We start from the raw sequence: 11,714 nt of genomic DNA, 5'->3' as shown, positions 1-11,714 counted from the left end.
TGGACCCATTCTATTTCATATTTTGAATCCTTAGAGCCTGCATTTTGCTTTGATAAGTTATTGGTTTGACTGTCATTGTAATCTATCATTGTATTAGGATGACACATTGAACACTAGCATTTGTAGAAGGAGAGGTAGATGAGAAGTATTATCAGTCGGGAAATATATGCCTGTGCTATGAGTCACACGGTGACTGTTGTATGGACATGATAAAACATTAAGTATATGCTTGTAAAAACAGCAACATTTTTAGAAATATTTCCACCTCATTTTCATTTTTAAATAGCTTCACCAGAATAGGATTTTTCTTTTACAGCCACACTTCTCATATAGGTGAGCTTTACAAATTTAAACAAATGCTGGTAACAGAACCTTATATATCAAGTCAGCAAATCACGGCATTTTCGTTAGGAGTACAGCTGGAAGTAACTTATAAAATATGTACGAACTACTTGGAAGTCCAAGGCAAATGGTAGGAAAGACTAAGGCCTAAGCTATACAGAGACTACGCTGACACAACACAAAGTGTTCTGTTGTAACTTGTGTAATTTATTTTTATGGCCAGTCTGTGCACAGGGTGACTTAGGATTTGGTAAACTTACCTGGAGGAAAAGGGCTTGGTAATTTTACGGAGGCGGCAGAATTTTATTATGCATTATTAAGAGTTCAGCACATTCTGTTGAGCATGTAGATAAGCAGTTTGTATGGCCGCATAATTGTTTGAAATCTCCAGCCAGGCAGAAGCGCCACTTTTTGTTGAGGAACAGGTGATGCTGCGCAATACCTGGAAGGCTTTCAATCGCATTCACTAGAAAAAATTAACCATGATTGGAAGAAAATTGTCACCCAGTCACCCCTCATTTCCAACAACGCATTTGTAACAGATCTGAGGATGTTCAGTTCAAACGTGGGGTGATAAAAAGGAATTTATTTTTAACTGTCTGCTGTAATACGAGTGAGCATTTTGCTGTCATATGTTTCAATTACGTTCAAATGTCTCTGCTTAATTTTTCTTAGCGCTTGCATTCTTTTCAAGACAAAAACTGATGGCTAATAAAGTTCACATTTGGCCTATTTTATTTTTGCTGGATTAGGAGATCCTTTTTCACCATGCAGAAAAAAACCCACCAACTTGTCTTGAAAACATATACACAGTTTTGTAAAGACTGCAGTAATTTCACATCAAACTACAGATGACATTTTAGAAGGAGAGGAGGCAATTTTCCTTCACTATCCAATACAGTGTCTTAATCATTTATTGAGCTACTTCTGTGACTTTCTGATCTTTGAGTCGTTTTCACACACGTACCAAAATAAATGCTAGAGCAGCATTAATTTACAAGCAAAATGGTTACATGTACAGTGTTACTTTGACAGATTTACCAATTCCTACCACCTTTATCTTCAAGTCAGCTCCTTTCTTTCCCTTTGTACTTCCCCCACCACTTTCCACATGCGTATAGCTATGCTAGCGTGCATGAGATGATTACACTGTATTCTACCTTTCTATACAGCCTCTGAAAATATTTTTTCTTACTCAGGCTTAGTATCTACAGTAAAAATGAGATATGAAGTTTTTGCATAAGAAATCTAAGCAATTCTCAAGAAGGAAAACAATAAAGAATCCCAACTGCAAACCACATCTTAGACTCACCAGTCATCCAGCCCTAAAGAAAGTCACTTTCTAGTGTCTCAAAGACCGTAAGAAAAGGATTATACTGAATAATGTTCTCAACTCAGTTAAGAACATCTTGTTTAAGAAATTACGATACGCTTTGAGAAAAATAGGGAGAGAAGTCCAGAACCTTAGACACAAATTCTACTAGGATTTTGGGAACTGCACTTTTTTCACATTCTGGGTAGGACTAGAAATAATACTATAAACTATAGTGTTTCTTTAGTAAAAACATTCATGATGTATCGCACCCGAAGCACATTCCTAGCTCTTGAAGGAAGCGGAGACACGGCAGTGCCCTTCCTGTCACACGTTGCAGACTTCGGTAGTTTAGTTCTTTTGTACAAATATGTTGTTTTAAGGTAATGGAGAGTTTTGTGGCTTGTGGGAAATTAAATACAAAGTGCAAGTCCTGGGGAATCCTCCTTGACAGTTTCTGCTACAGAGGAGCCTGTGGTTTCAAGGGACTGCACCTAATTCAGACAGTTCCTTCCAAGCCTGCATACAGGCTTTCCATCCTGAGAAGCCATCAGAGCTGGAGTGAAGTGAAAAGGCCTGTGGAAATTAAAAGTAAAGTAAAGAACAGATGAGAGTAACATTTATTTGAGTTGGTGGGACTGAATCTAACTTAATTCTCTATTTCTTCAATCAAACCAGCCTGCAACTTACCATCACTTGATGGTACTTCACTTCACTTACCATCACTTATGGCCATATTGCTGCTACATCACATTCAGCTACAACATGCTAATTTTAGCTGTGAAAACAAGAACAGTAAAATATCATGCAAAGAGAAGCTTCCACCTAAAGTGCAACAAATACTTTTGCATTTCATATTATCTTTAATATTAATGATCCTTCTGTCATGAAATTTTGTAGTGAAAAAGATCAAGTGCTTTATGCAATTCAGAACAAGGCAATTAGTTCAGAATAAAAATTCTATTTATGATGTTATTCTTCTGTTTCTACCTCTCCTCCTAGTGTTTCTTCAGGAAAAGAAACCCAAAGCCTAGCAGCAACAGATTTAAACTAAAGTAAATAAATACACTGTCTAGCAGGATTATTCCCAGCCAATTAAATGTCTTTTCCAGAAGATTAATACTTTATTTAATAGCAACAATTTAACCAAAAGTTGAATCAAAATAATTAAAATGCCAAGCTCCAGACCAGTTCTTTTAAACATAAGCCAGCAACTTCTGCCAAGGAAAAAAAAAAGCCTCCTTCTGGCATGCCCGAGCATATCAGTCAGGTTAAGAAGTTTCAAACAGGAACGTACCGCAGAAGTACTGTCCTACCAGTATCCCTATGCACTCCACTTGACAGCCCAGTCCAGCTGGAAACTGAGTCAATGATCTTTGCTTCAATAAGAGTCGAAGGCCCCAAAATATCATGGTAATATGCTAATTTTGCTATTTCAAGGGTTCTTGAGTCAAGTGAGTGGTAAAAAAATTTAATAGTCCTCTCTCCTTAACAAATGAGTCAGTGCAGCAGTGCTATCTGCTGCCAAGTTAAGGGCACAAAGCAGAGTTTTTCCTCTTTGTTACTATCAGAGAGACCTGCCTAGGCCAGCATTTCCTAATTATCTTGCTCAACCCCTTTTCTCTCCACAAATGAACTCCGTCATTCAGTTCCTGTCCCTAATTAGCCCAAAAAGCAGCAACCACGCAGACAAAGCTCTGCTGCTTCCAAATCTAGACCTGCTTCCATGCCCTTTCTGAATACCTCTTGTGCCATTTCTAGAGTAGTATGCCCACTTCCCATTTTGGGAAACACTGGAGAGAAAATTCTTTGCCTCCTGCGTTCATACGATTTGTTTCCACGGGATTCTCAATACAGACTTGGATGAAGCAGGGTCACTTCTACAGAGAAGTGACTTAAGTCCATTACTTAAGTCCATTTACCAGATCAGTGAAAGATGCTGCTGTGTACCCGCCATGCACAATGAAGTTATCCTCTGCCTATCCACAGTGCACTCGTTCTTGATCACGGAATCTGTCAGCAGAAGCATGAAGCCAGATGGAACCCATTTTTACCTAGCTATGTGACACCTACTTTAAGTCTTACTGTGTTCACTGTGGTTCAAATGTCCAGCAGTCTTTCCGCATGGCAAAACCAACAAAATCATATTCAAAATCTACTTCAAGGTCACATCCTTTCTTATTTACCAAATCAGGACATAACATACAAAATTGAGATCAGTTCAATCAATTCAGACCAAAAGCTGGACTAGCACACTGTCTTCAACACTGTCATATAAGACTGTAAGAAAGAGGAAGGGCAAGGCACAAATTACAAATATACAACACTTTCCCCAAATGCTCTTCCAAACTGTAACAATTTTCATCCCAGGGAACCTTCCGAGTCAGATATGGCTCCCTACATTTAGCAGTCCTCAGCGTATTTCTATTCCATGTACCACTTCACTCTCTCAACACAAGTAGACCTTTAATATCCTTTGGAAATAAGCTTCACAAGTCTACCATGTATTGCATCAAGTACGTGTCCTGACTCTGCTAGGCTTATGTGACGTCTCCAAAGTTCTCGTATTAGAAGAGGTGCTGAACAGCTAGTCTTTATCTAATCTCACTAATGGTTTTGTAACCTCTGTCACATCCCAAGTCGTCTCTTTGCCGAACTGAAGACTTCTAGCCTTATCGTCTCTTTCTCACACTGATCAGCCCTGTGATCCGCACTGAGTTATTGCAAGGGTTGCATCTCCTCTTGCAGACTTTCTAATCAGTTGGTCTAGATGAGTCACTGACACTATCTAAAAATTCATTATCTAAAAATTTAGCCTTTGCATTTTGTCTTGTAAAATTACAGGTGACTTGAAGGTACTTGAAAATGTCTTGCACCTAGAAAGGTCGCCTTATATAACTGAGATTACTTTATCGTAACCAAAAGTTATTTGGTTTGTAAATTAATTTTAACACAGATCAATTGCAATGAATTGAATGTTTCCCCTTTTTAATGTAACGGCTGCCAACAAGATGTCTCTAAAGAAAATGCAACTAAATGTAATTTTAAATAGAGAAAATTTTGGTTCAGTATCTGGAAGGAAGGAATATTTCAAATGTTGTAATGTTTGCCAGGTGAAAAACTTCCTGTGGTTAACTGGATGTAGGTGTCAAGTCAGATTTACCCATTTTTATGTAACAACGTAAAACTAAATTCAGCTATTTGTAAACAAACAAAAAGTACTTTCTTCCAAATGTGGAAAAAAGCAGAAAGAAAAATAAGATCACAACTACTCTCTGGTACTCCTTATTAATACACACTATAGACAGAAAAACTGTTTTATAATGATTTTACAAGCCTTGAGAGGGAAAAACCCAAGAAGAAAAAAAAAAAAAAGAGGGAAGGTGACATTTCCCTCCTGTATTACAGTCATATCACTACAATCTCACCTTGTGGAAGAAACGCAGTGCATATCATAGTTCCAGCTAAAATTCATCATTTTAAACAGCAAGGCTATTGAAGCCTGTTTTCCAGTAGGCTTACGCCTGGTTGTTGACGGAATTATTTTTAACATTTTTATCACAATTCTGCATCATGAGTTCCTCCCTTACTGATGACTGTCTGAAAACTGACATAGAAGAGAAACTTTAACGGAGAGCTAAATCTGGGGCTTTATTTGTAGATTCTTTGATCCACAGGTTGAGTTCGTATTGCATTCTTTAATACAGCATCAGTCTGTCTGTGTATTTTTCCCTCTTCAGAACAGAAATAATTGGTGTGACCTACCCTTGAGATCTCAACATCTCTCTTGGCTCTAGAAATTATTGTAAGGGACAGAAAACAGGACACGTGCAACAAAATGATCCTTAAGAGGCAAAATTAGAAAAGAAAAATAATCAATAATATACATTTCAAAGCATTTGAACAAATGTTATTATTCTGTAGCTTGTATTAAAGTACTTCCAGTGTTAAGCTTTACAAGCACACACAAAAGGTGCTATCCTTACTGAAAACTGTACGTTAATACAATGTTAGTATTCATGCAATTTTGTAAATAGATTATGGAAGAATTTAGCTTATTCACTCTTTTCAGAAAAGTAGGGTGGTATGCATCTATGAGTGATATTAAAACATCTGAATAGCTTTAACATTTCAACTGAAAATGTTACCATCCGATTACGTATAAAATTAAGTAGAGCATGATGATGGTTATTGTGATGATTATAAACAGCATTGTGACAATTATAAACATGGAGTTTGGGATCCTTCCTGAGTTTATGTTGCTCCCACAAATGTTTTCCAATGGGGGAAAAATACCCCAAACACACACATCCCAACAAGCTGTTTATTCTTAACCACTGACGTTAACATTGATCACTCCCAGTTACTACGTTTCAGAGGTAGGAACTTTCTCACTTTCCGCTCAGTGTAATATATATACACATTGCATCAATGTGAGTTACCCGACTGCTAACCTGCTTATCACCGGGTTTGTATCATTGTTTAGTCCTGATCCATCTATACCAGCACTCACTACCAGAGAAGCTGCACATGCAGGAGCAAAGAAAAATTTTGTAACAAAAATATTTGTTAGTAGGTCTAACAAATACTGAGGAAATACTGGATTACAAGAGATCCTTTTGTTCTGATTGCTCCTTAGTTCAGTTTTTCTGCATCCCTATTTAGCTAACCCATGTTATGAGAAAAGGCAAACGTTCTCATGTTTCAAGACCTGCTTTAATCCATCTTAGAGATAAGAAAAGCCCTGTTACACATTTCAGACCATCAAGAAATTCTCTCTATGCACGAGAGAATACATTTTTTCCCCTCCTGTAACCGATTACTGCAAAAATTGGAAAGTATTGGATATCTGTCTAAGGATATCTACGTAAGAGGTGCAGTGGTAAAGGTATTAGCCTTCCAGAACGTAAGACATCCTCACATACAGGTTTGATGCTTCCCCTTTTTGTTCAGAGAGGAGAAATGAGTCAGGCACACTAGAATCTGGTTTGCCTTTGGATCTAAGACATGTACTGTTTAATTACCATTAAAAAGCATACAAGCATGAAAGAAGCAATAAGCATGCATGAATTATTTCTTTGCTAAAACTTTCATGAGGGAAGTTGCTCCTAAAGGGCTAGGAAAAGGAAAGGCCACAGATTTACTCTACCCTTGCCAGTCAAACAATGCAAGTGTTGGTGTGTATGCTGATTCTTCTATAAGCTAGTATCCAGTATCTCAGCACAAAATTCTATTAAAAAAAAAAAGCTTGAGCTGGACACTCCCAAAATGGTAAGATTTGCTTTTATTACTGATTTTATACTTGTTGGTTATTTTGGGTTTCATTTGAGGAGGGAGCTTAGGAGGAGAAACTCCCCGCCCCTTCAGGACTTTATAGCTTTCAAGGGAAAACTGCCAGGCTTCTAAACGCGTGGCATTTTAGGGATACAAATCCAGCCTTAAAAAGTGCAAGCAAGCCTTCTCACTAGTGATCAGAAGGGATTCCTCATATCTCTATTTTCTGGAAATCACTTCTTTTGTTCATATTACTCCATTTGCTTTAGCATCCTCCTGCTCCAACTTCCTCCTTTCCCCCCCATTCCCCTTCTGTTCCTAAAGATCACCTGTTTTTCCCCTTTCCTCCACATCTTTTGTTGTCTTGATCTCCTTACAGTTCCTACACACCAAAACTTGGTCTCAATAGGACTGTAAGAGATGGTGGTCATCGTAACAAGAAACTGCTTCACTTCCATATTGTTTGGATAGGATGATCAACTTGCTGACTTCCACAATAGCAGGAGCTTGCCATTTTCAATTAAAAAAAATAAATCACAAGATAGCGAAGTTTAAGAACACTAGAAACACATTATTGGTCAGACCAGTGGCCCATCCAGCTCAGTATTTGATCTCCAAGAGCAGCAAGAGAAGCTGTCCAGAGGAAAGCACACATCTGCCTGCTTTCTACTATTCGTTTCCCTCATACTCCCCCAACATCTACTACTGTTATGCTAACTGTTCCCATTAGTTTATGGATCTGTCATCACAAATTCGTCTAATGCCTGATTAGACCAACTGATACAATCTGTCCCTACACTCTCTTACCGGGGCAAGGAATAGCGTCCGTTGTGTAAAGTACTTTCTTTTAACTAGTTTAAATTTATGCCCCCTCTTTGTTCTACTGTTTTGTGATTTAACACACCAGATATTTCATACAGGAAGCACTACAAACATTTAACAGTTGTCAAAAATATGGAACTATTCTAAGGCCACTTAACTATTACCCATTTTCCCACAGTTATTTAGGACAGAAAAGCTTTAGCACTGTCTTGTAGCCTAACCTTATGCAAGGCAGGTCTACACTAGTGCTACCGCAGCCTTACACCAACACTTTGGACCTAATTCAGCTTTGACTTGGACGCAGCTCCTAGCAAAGCCAGCAGGAGCTGTGTCTACACTTGTCAGGACTGAGTTTGTCCCTGTACGCCTACAGTTTTTCATCTTCTGCATTTAGTCCTCCAAAATTCTCTGGGTTTTTGAGGAGGATCAGGAAGTATGTATTGACGAGGTGAGACCTTGCACAGCCTTTGTCTGCCCTGTCATTGTGTCTGTCAGTCCCGGCCTGTTAACTTTTGAAAGCTGTGGAAACAAACAGGAGTGCAGAGTACTAGTTTCTCAAAGAATATACAACTAACTTCTGCCAGATGATTTTTTTTTTTCTTTTTAAAACAAATACATACTTAGGTTACATTCCCAACCCCTCAGTCTCTATTTCAACATGTTTTTCATCATTTAATATTATTGTTCCCACATTCAGGAAATATCAAAACTGACAAAAGTAAGAGCTAAATTGTGAAGTAGTATAACAGGAAAGGAAAGAAGAGGTAGATATCGATATTTGGCTACTTTCAGTGGCTCAGTAAACCTGTAAGCCGATACTATGCTCCTCTGAAAAACTTCTTTAAACCAAAATCCTTGTGTAAACCACCTTCTTCATTTATAACAAAATCTGTTAGATTAGCAAATTTGTATTCATATTAGTACAATAGTACATAGTAACACTAGTTAGAATTACAGAAAAGATCTCCGCAAATCAATTTTTGGAGTAGAGACAATTCATCTCTAATCCTATTTAAACTATTGCTCTCCTTTGCTTTCATAAGTTAAGTGGCCAAAACCAAGATAAGCTGAAGGTTTCACACATCAAAATATAACCGCTCCAAAACATACTTTAAATGCGTAAGAGTTTCCATTATCTGGCAAAGAGAAGGAGAGAGTGGAACAAAACTGTTACAAGCACTTCTCCAGTTCTAGGTCTGCGTGATGCCCATTGCTGAATGCAGAGAAGCAAAGCTTTAGGAAACTGATGGCAACATTTCCCTGGTGCAGGTTTTGTTCACCTGTAAACGCCAGCCTCACAGAGTAAATACTTGCCTAGTCACAGTGACGGCATGTATTACAACTCAATGTCGGGGTAGAGTCAATTCTTCCTTAGGGAAACACCACCTCTGTAACGCAAATAAAAGACTAACACAGCCTCTGATTTTAGGAAACGGCTTGCACGGGATTTGCACATGATCCTGAGAGGTGACCTGCTTTTTGTTTACTGGATCAGCGTTTCCTAACCTGTTGGATGTTATTTTGAAGAGTTCTACGAGGCACTGAGCTGAGATGAGAAACCCTCGGCAGCAGCGAGGCACTAGGACCCAGCAGAGCTGAGGGGTGGAAAGGGGGGGCAGTTCGCTTCCCCATGGCGCCTGCAGCTCGTCCCCACGCTGACCCGCATCCCCAAGCCTTACTACTGAGGAAACGGGGGGGGAAAGTATCGAGGGTACTTTCACTTGTGTTAAAGTACAACTTCAGCTTAATCTAGTGAAACACAAGCAAGAAGCAATTAAGTTCCCATACAAAAACAAAAACAAAACCCCCAAAACTGGCTCGTAATCGAACCAGGAGGAGGTTTGGCTTCCAATGATTTTTGAATTAGAAGTTAACGCAAGCTCCAGTGTAAGCGGCCTGCCCCAGCCTGGCCGCCTTGGAGATCCCCTGCGAGCGGTCCCAGGGGAGCTCCCCAGCACCCTCTCTCTTTAGCAGCCAGTACCCTTTCTTTTCACGTCCAGGGTGGAAACAATGAGCCACAGTGAGCCAGCAGTCCTCCAGCTACCTCCGGCAGAGTTACATTTTTAAGTCATTACGGTTTTGATTACTAATTTGACTTGTGTAAATTGTGAATGAATTGTCTGTGCTGTAAAAGGTGGACGGGGGAGCCAGCACACAGCACAGCAGCCCCGAGTTTGCTAAAACCATGCTCCCAAGACTTCATTTCGAGAGATATATAAAGACAACAGTCCCTTCAGTGCCACAGTTCCCCAAGAAGCAGGGCCTCAGCATTTCACCACTGAAGACACGAACCCAGTGAAGTTCAGTTACGGAAGTAGGGTCATCAGCCTTGAAACTGGGATGAACAGCACCCGGGTTTAGAAACGGCCGCTCTTGCTGGTACAGTTGAATTAAAATCGTACCAGCAAGAATTCATGCCAAGATGCACTGTTTTACATACAAAATGCAAGAAGAGCTAAGTGGTATACACCAGTTAACCTCCTGACTTACTGCCTCTGCCCTCACATGAATATGACTAGATTTGTTAATGTTTGGTAGGGTTTTTTTCTTATAAATAACTCCTATTACCGCTGACCAGCACTGCCCTTTGAACACCTGCCTTCACAGTCTCCTCCTGAAGTAACCTGCACGTTTTTCACTTTCTCATCTTCACTGCTTTTCCCTGTTCAAGTTTTCAGCCATTAGCCTCTCCACTGGGTGGTTCGTTTTGGGGGGGGGGTCGTTGGGTTTTTTTTCTTTTTCTTGGGTTTTTTTTTCTGTGATTTTATGAGAAAATGATAGCCAATGCATGAGAATTTTAGAGTAGAAATGGGTTAACAAATTGAACCTGATTTTTCTTCTCTGATTTAGTGGTGAAAAAGGCAAGGCAGGACACAGACCCAGGAGGGCTAGAGAGGGGACGCTCATCAGCTGAGACAAAACAGGCAAGAGTTATACTTATTCAGACCTGTGCTTCACCTGAGCTGTTTAACTTTCCTGAAGCATTGGGAAGTGCTCTCCAGCACTATCTTTCTATTCCCGGTTTCTTTCTGAATCAGACTCCAATTGTGTCCTAGATTGTTTCAATTTCCCCATTATTCAAAATCCACAGTTCCTGTCCTTGCATTAGCCTGGATTCTACCTTGAAGAAATACTTCTGGATATCAGAAAAAAAAATTGCCTGGAAAAAAGTATTAAAATTTAGGTTGGGCTAATGTTTGAATGCTTCAGGAAGTGTTTTCTTTCAGGTGAGAGGAAAAAAAGCACACAAAGAGAAAGGTTTTCTGCTTGTTTCTCTGGGTGGGCTTAAGGTTTATTTTCTATTTCTCCCAGATTTCTAGGATTCCAACAGCCCTGAAGGGTTCAGCAGTACAGCTCTGTCCAGCTCTGTCTCACTTGCACTTTCTGAGCCAGTGAGATGCAAAGTCCATATTCAATACATGCTGGCTGTGAAGAGATCCTTCATGCCAGTAAATCTTGCCAGTTCTGCAAGTACTGGCCTTAGTCACGCTTGCACAGCACATCGCATTCACATGTTTTGTTCAAGAACACTACAGAGAGTAGCAACCCCCCTTTAACTGCACAGTGTTTGCACAGCAACTGGTATTTTTTATATGTATCAGAGTTGCTGCACATCTGTCACCATTGCTGTGTCCCTAACGCAGGTGTTCAGTGCTCCCTAGATGTATCGGCTATAACTGCTGCATGTGTTGCACACGTTAAAGTACTGCTCTGGGATGTACAGTACAGCCAACTCCTTTCAGAGACACCAGTCTTGCTGCTTATTAATTGCACAGCTCTTTTGTACACCCTCCTAGAAATTCTGGGCGAGAGTACAAAAGGGCTGTGTTTAGAAAGCATCAAAAGAAAGATTTTGCCATTGACACTACAAATGATTAGCTAATAAATGGCCTCGGCACTGACTGGCGAGGCCGCACCTTGAATACTGTGTTCAGTTTTGGGCCCCTCACTACAAGAAGGACGT

At 39.7% G+C, this 11,714-nt stretch overlaps 1 long non-coding RNA gene across 3 annotated transcripts in view; it reads right to left on the bottom strand.

Annotated features, from left to right (window-relative positions):
- Nucleotides 1–1,063: 1,063 nt before the first annotated feature.
- LOC103905398 overlaps nucleotides 1,064–11,714 on the bottom strand; it is a 40,585-nt gene continuing 29,934 nt past the window's right edge. For all 3 annotated transcript variants that reach the window (XR_657945.1, XR_657946.1, XR_002086297.1), the window contains exons 3-4: nucleotides 2,375–2,432; nucleotides 1,064–2,230 (exon numbers count right to left, since the gene is read on the bottom strand). This is a non-coding gene — a long non-coding RNA (uncharacterized LOC103905398). The remainder of the gene's footprint in view (nucleotides 2,231–2,374; nucleotides 2,433–11,714) is intronic.

This window comes from Aptenodytes forsteri, unplaced genomic scaffold (genome assembly GCF_000699145.1).
Source record: "Aptenodytes forsteri isolate BGI_AS27 unplaced genomic scaffold, ASM69914v1 Scaffold105, whole genome shotgun sequence".
Classification (NCBI taxonomy): Eukaryota; Metazoa; Chordata; class Aves; order Sphenisciformes; family Spheniscidae; genus Aptenodytes; species Aptenodytes forsteri.
This window is presented reverse-complemented; position numbering and strand designations above follow the sequence as displayed.